Here is an 11,911-nt window from a genome sequence, read left to right as displayed (position 1 = left end):
CTATGAGGAAAGACTAAAGAAGTTAGGACTTTTCAGCTTGGAGAAAAGATGGCTGAGGGGGAATATGGTAGAGGTGTTTAAAATCATGAGAACGGGTAGATGTGAATCTGTTATTTACTCTTTCGGATAATAGAAAGACTAGGGGGCACTCCATGAAGTTAGCATGGGGCACATTTAAAACTAATCGGAGAAAGTTCTTTTTTACTCAACGCCCAATTAAACTCTGGAATTTGTTGCCAGAGGATGTGGTTAGTGCAGTTAGTATAGCTGTGTTTAAAAAAGGATTGGATAAGTTCTTGGAGGAGACGTCCATTACCTGCTATTAATTAAGTTGACTTAGAAAATAGCCACTGCTATTACTAGCAACAGTAACATGGAATATAGTTTTTGGGTACTTGCCAGGTTCTTATGGCCTGGATTGGCCACTGTTGGAAACAGGATACTGGGCTTGATGGACCCTTGGTCTGACCCAGTATGGCATGTTCTTATGTTGTTGCGGTGCACGGAGGGCCTGCATCAGCTGTAAAAGCACAAGAGCCGACTGCATTTGCTCTACCGCCATCATAGGTTTACTGGAAGATATGCCCAGATGCATCCCTTGAATGTACCAGGGGCTGGTTGGAACTGCCGCTCCGTGCAGTTACCACCCCCACCCCCCGGAAATATTCCACCAAAAAAAAGTTACCACTGTTCTTCATTTCCATTCTCTAGCCACTAGGGAAATCTACTTGCATATATACCATATATATATCTGAAAGGGGGATTTCCTTCCCCTTTCAGATCCTAGTTATTTTTCCTTGTTTTTTGTAACTTTCTCACATCCTAAATATTATTATAATATTTTTTAGTTTCAGACTATATTTGATGTTGAATTGGGAAATGTTTTTACTATGTTACTCTCTGCCTTTACACACATTGTTAATTGTAAACCGGGTTGATGTGATTCCTATCATGAAACTCGGTATAATAAATAAATAAATATACCACTCCCTCTGGAATTCTGTTGCCCTCTGGTCTTCACCACTTCTTCCAGGAGGTCATTCCAGGCATCTTCTACCCTATCTGTGAAAACAATATTGCCTGCATGTTGTTCTTGATTCTACTCCCTTCGAGCTTCAGATTATGACCCCCTAGTTCTTACAGCTTTTTCTCCAATGGAAAAAGCTTGATTCTCGCGCATAATTAAAACATTTCAGGTATTTAAAAGTCTGTATCATATCCCCTGTCTTTCTTCTAGGATATAGTAAAAAAGAAAAAAAAAAGTAAATTATTCTGCAAGTTAAGAAAAAAAACCATTACAATGTGCAAATCTCTTGAATGATGAAATATTAAAATATCGGACTAACAGAAACTGGAAGATATGTTTGTTTAGTTCTCAAAATACGGGGCTTTATTCAAGTATTCTAAATTTAAATTTATTGATTCAAGGTTTTTTTTTCCCCCAACGGTACAGAACTGTCACCATTTACTTTAGCATGGGGCTTGATGGGGAAAAAAATGATAAAATGATTTAGATGAGCATCTTCAGTCTCCAGCGTTTCCTCACATGGCGCAATACGCAATCTGTTCTGAACTTGGATCAACATTCCCAGAATTATACCAAGCCACCAAAAGGTGAGAGCTCGAGTTTAAATATAGAGGTCAGGTCTCTTTTAAAAAGAAGGTGAACATCCGTTAATATTTATCAAAGGGTTTCCTCCGCAGCATGAACTGGCGACCCCAGGGAAGTGGACACAGAAAAAAAAAGGGGGGGGGGGGGAGATATACACACACTGACAAAAAAAGTTCTCTTATTAATCCTTGTGATGTCACAAAAGGTTTACTGAAGTTCAGAACAAAAAAAAGAAGAGAGACAGATAAAAAGCACATAACCTCACTGTAGAGGTTAGATCGCTTTAAGAAAATCGTAGAAAAAAAGATGCAAGAAATTAAAAAGCACATTCACAGCTCTTCAAAGCATCGAGCCACACAGCATTCTAAATCATCCTCATTATGACTAAGAACAGTTTAAAATGTCGTCTTAAAGTGTTTCCGTGAAAAGTATTTTAAGAAGATTTTTTTTTTTAAATCAACAACGCAGCGCTAAACCACGGACTCCTCTGCTGACAAAACAAACCTGGTACTCAACCGCACTTCAGGGCGCCGGAAAAACACGCGAACAATTTAGCCGGCTCCTCCTGCCTCTACCCCCTTTAAACGTGCAAAAAGACCGCTCGGAAGCCCCGTGGCGCGCGCCTCTTCCAGGCGGCCCAACACCAGGGCAGTAACCAAGGAAGGACGCAGAGGCTGCGAATAAAGACGACAACACACTGCCGGGGGCTGCCAGCCAAAGCCGGGCACAAGGCGCTCCTCGGCCTGCGGCTGCCACTCACCGCCCGCTCACGCGCAGCCTCCTAGCTCGCTCGCTCGCCTTCCTCGCGCCGCGGGGCTTTGCACGCACCTTGCAGCCCTGGCTGGAAGGAGGCGGAGGCCGAGCCGTGACATTTCCAGGGCTGGGGGGGAAGAGCTTCCTTCCCGGCCGCCTCCTCTCCTTTCAGACTTTTTGGTGGCTACTCGTCCTCTCCCCTCTCTTTTTTGTTTTGTTTCGTTTCCTGGTTGGGAAGTTGTTTGGGTTTTGCGGCGGGAGGTGGGTGGGCTTCTTCCGACCGCTCCAATCCCTCTCATCGACACGCTCGCCCTAGCCCAAATCAGCTGCTCGTGTGCCGCCAGGCACTTCACTGGCCCCGCCCTTCTAAAAACGAGACTCGCCCGGAGATCTAGGGAGGCACGGATGCCTCTTTAGTGACGGTGGATTTAGGGTGTTGCCTGCATATCATTTTTCCTTCACAGTTCAGGAGTTTTTTTTGTCTCGTGTTATTTTCAGAAGCAGCAGAAGTGAAATGAGTATTGACACTATAGTGCCAATGCACTAAAATTTGAAAAAGATCAGCCCCAGTATCCTGCAGTAAAATCTGGCTATCAGCATATGTTGTAAACATATATAGTCAGAAAACAGTAAATAATAATGTCTTCGTTTAGACAATTAAATACCATCAATGTGGCAAGTGGGTTATGCACCTCTTTCAGCAGATGGAGACAGAGCAAAGCTGATGTCAAGTATGTAATTTGGGATGTGCATTCATTTTCCCGAATTAGGCAATTTAAACGAAATTGCCTAATTCGGAATGGTTCAGAGAACCGAAAAACGATTGAATTTTTTCTGAAATTTTGGAAACAATTCATTTTCGGGTTAGTGCGCGCTAACCTGAAAATCGGGACCCCCGGAAAAAAAAAACCCGACCCACAGGAAAAACGAAATTCCCATGGGGGGGGGTGCGAAACTAAGCCAGACACAATATGAAAACCGGAAGCAATGAACTGCCATGAGCCTGCCAGTATTCTCCCTCTCCAGCAGATGGTGGACATGCATCTCCCTACTGGGAATTGCTTAAAGTTTTTAGGAGAAAAGAAGAAGGAAAATTAATTTGGCCTGCTCTCCTGTGGTGAGAGTTCATATGGTTCCTCTCTCAGTTGAGAATTCCTGAGGTGCTCTATATTGGATCCTTCCCTCAGATGAGTACCTTGGTCTGGTAGCTTGGTTTGCACACGCAGCTGGAAGCCAGGCCTCTCCAATGTCCAACGGCAGCTGGAGCACCAGCGGATTGCGGCCTCTCTTCTTCAGCTGCCGGCAGCCCTGCAGTCTCTCTTGCTCGCCACCTCCCCTGGGTGTGCTGTCCTGTGCAAATGCACGGTCACTCCAGGCCTGGCTATAAAACAGCTGAAAGGCAAGCGGGAGCAGAAAAACGAGAGTGGCGGTGAAGTATATGCCCTCTCCCCCGTCCGCCAGAGAACGACTCTGTACTCAGCTGGTATGGGCTGAGCTCAGGTAAAGAAGAATAAAGAAATAATAATAATAAAACAGAGAAAGGTTTTTTTGTTTTTTTGGTAGGGATTCCTCTTCCATTCATTCTCTGTGCTCAGCATGCTGACGTTCATTCCCACCTCCGGAGGGGCTTGGGGGCCACGGGCAGCCTGGTGGGTTGAGCGGCTGGTTTTGGCTCTCAGGTCTTTCCTTGTTCACCGCGTGGTAGCCTGCGGCGGCGTTTCGAGCGCTTTTCCTGTGCATTAAGCTGCCCTCTTCAGTTCCGTCAGTTCGTGCGAGTGCGTTTGGCTGTGTGTCCAGTTGAGCGCCCTGTTTGTGTGTCTAGTTGGTCGCCTAGTTGGACGCTTGGTTGGGCGTCCGATGATAGGGGCGCCTATCTGAGCGTTTATACGCACGTGCTACAATCTGAGCGGCCTTGTGGGAGTTCAGTTTTTGGGCACTCATGGAAGCACAGGGTCGTATGTCTAAAATTTGGACGCTTACATTTTGAGCCCTAGTTGTTGCAGCATGAATACAAGCTGGACGCACACTTCTCCGTAGCCTTTTAGAGTGCACTGACAGACTGGTGACGCCTATAGCGAAGAAACCTAAGCGTCTTACCCTCTGTGCTGCCTGTCATATTTGAGCATCTCAGCCTGGCGTTCCCTCTGACTTGTGTCAGCGCTTCGTGGGAGCTCAGGGGGAATTAACCTTCGTCTGATTTTACTAAGCCTGGTTCTTCCCAGCCTGATGCAGGCCTGGGTAAAGAGATGCCAGAAGGGTCCTCTGAGTCTGGGACTCCCCTAACTGATTCGTCAGCGGGGGAAGGTAGTTCAGTAGGCACAGGACAGCTTTAAACAGCAGTGAACAGAAAGTTTTTTGTTTTTTTTTAAGAATACCTGAAAGACGTACGGTCAGTTGATAAGTGCACAGCTTGTGGTAGCTTATTTCATCAGTTTAGAACCGCATAGGGAAGAAGAACGGTGATTTCGAGCCATAGCTAAGGCTTTTGGAGGTGGAATCATTGGAATGAATGGAATGATTATGTGTCCTGGATGATTCGTATGGTGGCTGTGATTTATATTGTACAGTCACAGCCGATTCCTCCAACAACAGCCAGGGCTCGGCATCATTTGCATCTCTGCCCAGCTTCAGTGTAGGACCACCCTTGACACCCGTGCTAGAGTAGAGGCGACGGGCCTCCTGCGGGTGGTTTATCTTTCTTTTTATAGCAGAGTTAACTTGAAACAGAAAAGCTGCCGCTCACCTTCAGCCTCCCCTCTTCTTTTTCTTGTCATGCCCTTCCTCACCAGTTGGATGCTTTCAGATAGACTCTCCGTTGGTCCTCAAGATATGGCAAGAAGAAGAAGAAGGTCCGAGGGCCACCAAACTCTGCTGGAAGATCGCTACGTGAACAAACAACAGACGGCTTTAAGTACAAATCTGTAGTCTGGCAGCAGACAGGCACGAGCTGAAATTGCACATCAGGTAGTAACTTTTAAAAATGGTTTTAACCTTAAAGTAATCAGAGCATTGTGCAATTCACGTTTGACTTTGATTTGAGGGGATTTATGGAAATGAAATAAAGCGTGCATAGGTGAAGACCCATTAGAAGGGTGTCTGGGTTTCGCTTTTAATGTTGTAGGGCTGTTTCAACCTTTGCTACGCTTGGCTAAATTATTAATTTCAGAACGCATGGTGGAGCCGTGGCTTGTTTGATATTGTTGAACACCATTTGCTGCCTTCATGCACCCTTAGCTGTTTCTTTCTTCTTTCATGAACACCTTACCTATCTTGACAGCGCCTCACCTTTTAATCTCCCTCGCTCAGCATTTTTCCTTTTGTTTTGTAGAGAGAATTCATTGCATTAGCTTTTCACTTTCAACTATTCAGTTGTAGTGCTGCAATTCAAATAATTGAAGCAAATGTCACAGCTTTCCTTCTGTTTCATAAATTCATTCTATTTTGTCTTCTGTCAACATTTCCTATTTAGTCCTTCCATCCAAGCCAGACAGTATTTATTTATTATTTAATAGGTTGTAATATACCGCCTTCTCCAGAATTGATTGTAGCGGTTTACATCGTTACATACATAATAAGCAAATAAGTTAAGACAAACATTAAAATAAAGTAAAATAATATAACACAGAATAGTACAGCAAAAGTTAATGCTACTATCTAGGAAATAAAACAATTATTACTACCTATAATAACACCTTAAGGTTTGGGAGAAAGGTGCTATCAGGAAATAAAAGTTAAGCATAGGCTGTGCAAGTATGTACTATCATAATTCAGTATCAAAAGCCTTCTTAAATAAAAATGTTTTTAGAATGCATTTATATGAAGGTAGATCTGTGCAGTCTACCCATGAATTTTCTTTTCCGCAGAATAACACTCAAACCATGACAAAACTAATTAAAAGTTTCCTGTGCCAGTGAGACATTCCTTCTGAATGAATTAATCTTCTATATTAATCTTGAACCAAATATTTCACATTTTTAGGTATTATTACATGACTTGTCGAGCAGCCATCTCCTGTGAAATATGCCAAAATATATTTTTATGACACCCTCAAATTCACAGCAAGGCCTGTGAGCCAGATACCCCGCTGCTTTCTTTCTAATGCGTTGCTTGTAGAAAAGAACACATTGAAAGGTTACCAAGTGTATCTATCCATCTCACTGTTAACGGTGGCAGAGCAGCGCACACGCACCTCAGGCGCAAAGCTCAGAGCTGGAGCTGCAGCACTCACAAAGAATACATTTGGCCCTCTGCTGTACTCCCAAAGGGGAGTGACCCTTGTCAATTTTGTTGTGGCTCTAAGAAATTGGGCTACTAGATCTAGTACAGGAAATAGAACAAGTGGGTAGAGAGGGCAAAAAACAGTGCTGGAGTTTAAGAGGGCATAGGATAAGCATTGGAGAACCATCAATTGCTGAAAGTGAAGAGAAAGCATGATCTAGCGACAGGCGTTTAAGTGTTAAAAGTGCCGCATTTAACTAATTCAGCAGTGGATGCTGATCCTGACAGAATAAATGGCAAAGTGCTTGATATGAAATGCTGGATGTATAACGGTGGATTCACACCCCTATCAAGCATTGTCTTGTTCTCATCTGCTAGGAGATTTTTGCGTTTTTGGCTCCTCCCCAGGTTATGGCCATTCCCCCTGTTTTTAGGCTTGGTCAGTGCACCTCTATAGAAGCTGGGGTTGAGCATGCTCAGCTTGTGTTGGCTGTAGCTTTGATTTGTGGTGTTTGGTTGTAATTTTGGAGTCTGGCAGCTTGGTGGGGTTTTGTGCTGGAGATCCCAGTGGGCCCCTCGGCCTACCAGCAAGGGATAACAGGTAGAAGCTCTATTTTGGTGCCTTCCCGGTTCAGAAGGGGGCTTCTCCTGTGCAGAGCAGAAGAGAGAAGAGATTTTGCATTTTCAGAGAGTGGGCCTGGTCAGCCTCGAAGAGAAATCCCACTTCCCAGTGGGAGCAGGATTGAGACTGCCTGCCTTTCTAACAGTTGAGTGGGTTTGCAGCACTCAAAGAGAGAGTTATGGCCCGAAGAGAGGAAAACTGTTTTATTTCCACTACTTTTAAGGGGGGGGGGGAGGTCGGAGAATTTTGAGCTTTCATTTTCCATCCCAAATTTGAATAGCTAGATCCCATTTTCAACATTGGGACAAAGATACTAATTCAGGCTGGGAGATGGACAAGGAGACCGTGATTTGCTTTTCATGATGATGATTGTTTTTTTAAGTTACCTTAAATCCTTTTATTTTGAACCCCACTGCCAAGTCTGTTGTCTGAGTGGGTGCTAGAGGGAACTAAGTAGGAATATTGTATGTTAATCTTATACAGAGGATTACAAATGAGGAAGACAGCTACCTTGGACAGAATAACTAAGCAGACTGGCTGGACCAGTTGGTCTTTTTCTACTGACAATAACTAGGTTACTATGTTAGCTTATGCATTGCCTAAAACTTTCATGACTAATATTTTATTATTGCTATAATAAATAACACAGAGACACATTTCCCCTTCACTTCCTGGTTATCCTTGTGCTGACTCATCATCAAATCATCACAGTCAAGGAGGCAGGTAATTAAAATATTAATGTAACTGTCCTTTCCTGGGAGAGGTGAAGAGGGCTCTTCACTTAAACTGTAGTTCACTTCTAGAAATGGCACAAAAAAATTATTTTCAAACACTTATTCAGTGTTCACCTACAAAAAAAGTCTTCACTGCTTTTGTGGCTAGAAAGCTAAATATTCTTTCTTTATAACTATCTCCTTGTTTTTCACTTTCACAAAAGCTGAAGTCATTCCACATTCTTTAATGTATTTAAGATTCACTCATCAACGAAATTAATTTGGCCAATTTCTTATAAAAATACTCTCTTTGAGTCCCAGAGGAAGGAATTGCTTGCATTAATAGCCCCCTGAAGATGTTAGGGGCAATATTCAGCACGGAGAGGCTCAGCTAGTTAGCCATATAAAGTTATTGTGCCACTGAATATACCCAGCTATCTTATCTAGTTAACTTTAGGACAGGTCAGCAGCATGACTAGAGTTAGCCACATAAATTAACCAGCTAACTCCAAATATCATTATCTGGCTAGAATTTAGTTGGTTAAGTCTATACATTTGATGGTTTAGCCATTTAGATGGATAACTTTTCAGTTATCCATCTAAATGGCTTTTGAATATCAACATCCATGTGTCTGCTTTGCTGTATTTTCAGAGGAGATTCAGAGAGGAGAGGATGTGCTGCTTCTTCATACATATAACCAGTGACGGATTTAGGATTTTGCCACCCCCTATGCACTGTGGATACTGTTGTCCACTCCTCCTGTCAGACAAGGGACAACAGAGCAGAAAACTGGAGGATAGAAGCTGGATCAGGGAGCTGAGTAGCTTTACTTTCAAGGCCGATTCAGTACGATGCACTCAGGCTGAGTGCACCGTTAGCCCCCGTTTGGACCATGTTTTCGACACACTATTATTACCTCTTATACAGTAAGGGGTAATAGCACGTGGAAAACGAGCGTCCAACCCCCCCCCCCCCCACCCCCCCGAAGCTAATAGCGCCCTCAACATGCAAATATTGATATTAAGTCGGAGGCCCCCCCCAAAAAAAAAAATCTGCCCGTGGCCCGTGGATTGGAAAACGGTCACTCAATTTTGCCGGGATGTGTGCAGGAAGATCACAACACCCCCGGTAACCGGGATAGGGCACTGTGTGCAGGAAGATCACAACACTCCCAGTATTAGGGATAGGGCACTGCGTGCAGGAAGATCACAACACTCCCGGTATCAGGGATAGGGCACTGAGTGCAGGAAGATCATAACACCCCCGGTATCAGGGATAGGGCACTGCATGCAGGAAGATCACAACACTCCCATGTATCAGGGATAGGGCACTGTGTGCAGGAAGATCACAACACTCCCGGTATCAGGGATAGGGCACTGTGTGCAGGAAGATCACAACACCCCCGGTAACCGGGATAGGGCACTGCGTGCAGGAAGATCACAGCACTCCCGGTAACCGGGATAGGGCACTGTGTGCAGGAAGATCACAACACTCCCAGTATCAGGGATAGGGCACTGCATGCAGGAAGATCACAACACTCCCGGTATCAGGGATACGGCACTGCATGCAGGAAGATCACAACACTCCCGGTATCTGGGATAGGGCACAAGTTCTAGTCACATTGACTGATCACATTACTTTTTTTGTCAAGCTACCAACTGTTTCCAACCGGGTGATGGCGCGCCAGCAGCCCGCTGGCGCGCGCAGATTTACGCCTGCTTTCCGCAGGCATAAATCTGCCAACAAAGATAGGGGGTGGTTTAGATAGGGCCAGGGGGGTGGGTTAGGTAGGGGAAGGGAAGGGAGGGGAAGGTGAGGGGAGGCGGAAGGAAAGTTCCCTCCGAGCCCGCTCCAATTTCGGAGCGGCCTCGGAGGGAACAGACAGCGCGCGCTGGGCTCGGCGCGCGCAGGTTGCACAAATGTGCACCTCCTTGCACGCGCCAACCCCGGATTTTATAAGATACGCGCGGCTACGCGCGTATCTTATAAAATCCAGCGTACTTTTGTTCGCGCCTGGTGCACGAACAAAAGTATGCCCGCGCGTACATTTATAAAATCTACCCCAGCATTAAGTTATCTTGGGTACTGAGGTTCTATAAATGTCCATTTATGGCAAAGGAAAATGCTGGCATGCACCTCTGTCTCATGCATATTCCTTAGGAATATCCTGAAAAGCACACCTGTTTGCAGCCCTTGAAGATTTGAAGTGAATACCACTGCCTTTGATGGTCAGGTGGCCAGGTTGTAGCTTGAAGAAGAATCATTTTACTTTTAAAGGAAGTATCTCCAATAGTACCTTATAGAACTGGGTATATCCGTATTTCTGTATATGCAAAGATTATAGGTGGAAATGTTTGGTGCTGAGTTGGATTCACAAATAAAATCATTCTCTTTGTTGAATTTGAAAGATACTCCAGTATAAATAAGTCATTGTTAGAACTTGTTACATAGCTCTTTTAAAAATCTTTTTAAACTTTGGCTAAGGTTCGCTTTTGTGAGCTGTGCAGTCCTTGGCAAGAAGTGTGGAACAGTTGATACTTTGTGTATCTCTCATTTGTAATGGCCACTGACTGTGGCCTTGCTCGATCTTGTTTGGAGCACCGCTGAGCTCATGGCTTTACGTGTTTTGTGTGCCGGGGGTAAGTTGCTGTGCTGGATTTCTCTTACAAAGAGAAAGAGCCATTGTTTCCAAAGAGTGTGAGAGAGAGAGAGAGACACGGCTGAGAAAAGAAGGCATTATTAACCGGGAGATTTGATATGCAAGACATATTTCTCCTATGACAAGACTATGCAATAGGAGATGCTATTTATTGTGTTAGAAAAGAGAAGATACCGTTTCCTTTTCACTGGGGATTATGGTTCAATGCAAAACAACAGCTCCCTGATGTAAAGTCCTTGGTTTTTTTTTCACACGGTGGCCACATCAAACCATCACAAAGCTCCAGGAAGTGGTAACATGGACAGATTACCCAACTGCCTAATGCTTTTTTCTTAAATTTGCACCGAGCTGCATATCAAGTGGCACTGGAATGAACAGATCTAGCACTCAGAAACAATGAGATAAAGCCTAGGTGCTGAGGAGCAGGAAATGTTTATTCCCGAATTCAGATGGAACTAGCAGGGAGTATCACTAAATTAAGTTTTAACATCAATGAAAAGGGCAAGTGATTTGCCTTGGTTTAAATTGCCCTCAAAAGCAGATAAGTATATTAAATCAGAATGAAGGATTTGCGGCCATGACCATCGAGTACACAGTGTTCTCAATAGCAATGGAATAGTTTACACCTGGTAGCCAATCAAGAGGCAAGGATTATGTGTGGAATGTGTCCAGGTAACAATGGCCTCAGCATTTGCGCAATTTGATTTCCATTGTTCAGTGGTCATAAATGAATGACATGGCAGCATTTTAAAAAATAATACTTCTTCCTGTGTTTTCTTAGCTTTATACTACAAAAACCAGGAAATTTTCAAAAAAAATGTAGAGGCTGTATGGAAGTGTACCACCATATGTCAACAAGGTCGAGGGGACACTGTAAAAGCAGCATCTCAACTCAGTTCAGACCTCCAGAGGAAGAAATGTAAAGAGCATGATTGAACAGTCAGCCTAAACAGCAGAGAATCTGACACCTTTAAGTAATAACTTTTATTTTATTTATGTCACATTTTATAGAATTGATCCAGTTTGGAAAACAGCAGCACCTTTACATTTCCTTACTCTTACAAAAGACAAAAGAAAACTTGAAAACATTCTAACCATGCATGCAGGGTGTTTCTGTGTGTCTTCTATATGTTGGAGTGTGGTATATCATGTAGACCTAATGGATAAGAAGACAATACAGAAAGAAGTTTGATTTTGTTGGCGATCACAAAGGGGAGAAAGTTGCAGGGCTTCTTTAACCATGGGATCAGGCTTCTTTAACCATGGGACCAGGGATCCTGAGCAAACTTCTGTGGATGAGCCCTCTTATATTTTCAATATTGATCACCACCCT

Source organism: Rhinatrema bivittatum, chromosome 4, assembly GCF_901001135.1.
Source record: "Rhinatrema bivittatum chromosome 4, aRhiBiv1.1, whole genome shotgun sequence".
Lineage (NCBI taxonomy): Eukaryota > Metazoa > Chordata > Amphibia > Gymnophiona > Rhinatrematidae > Rhinatrema > Rhinatrema bivittatum.
Note: the sequence above shows the minus strand (reverse complement) of the source record.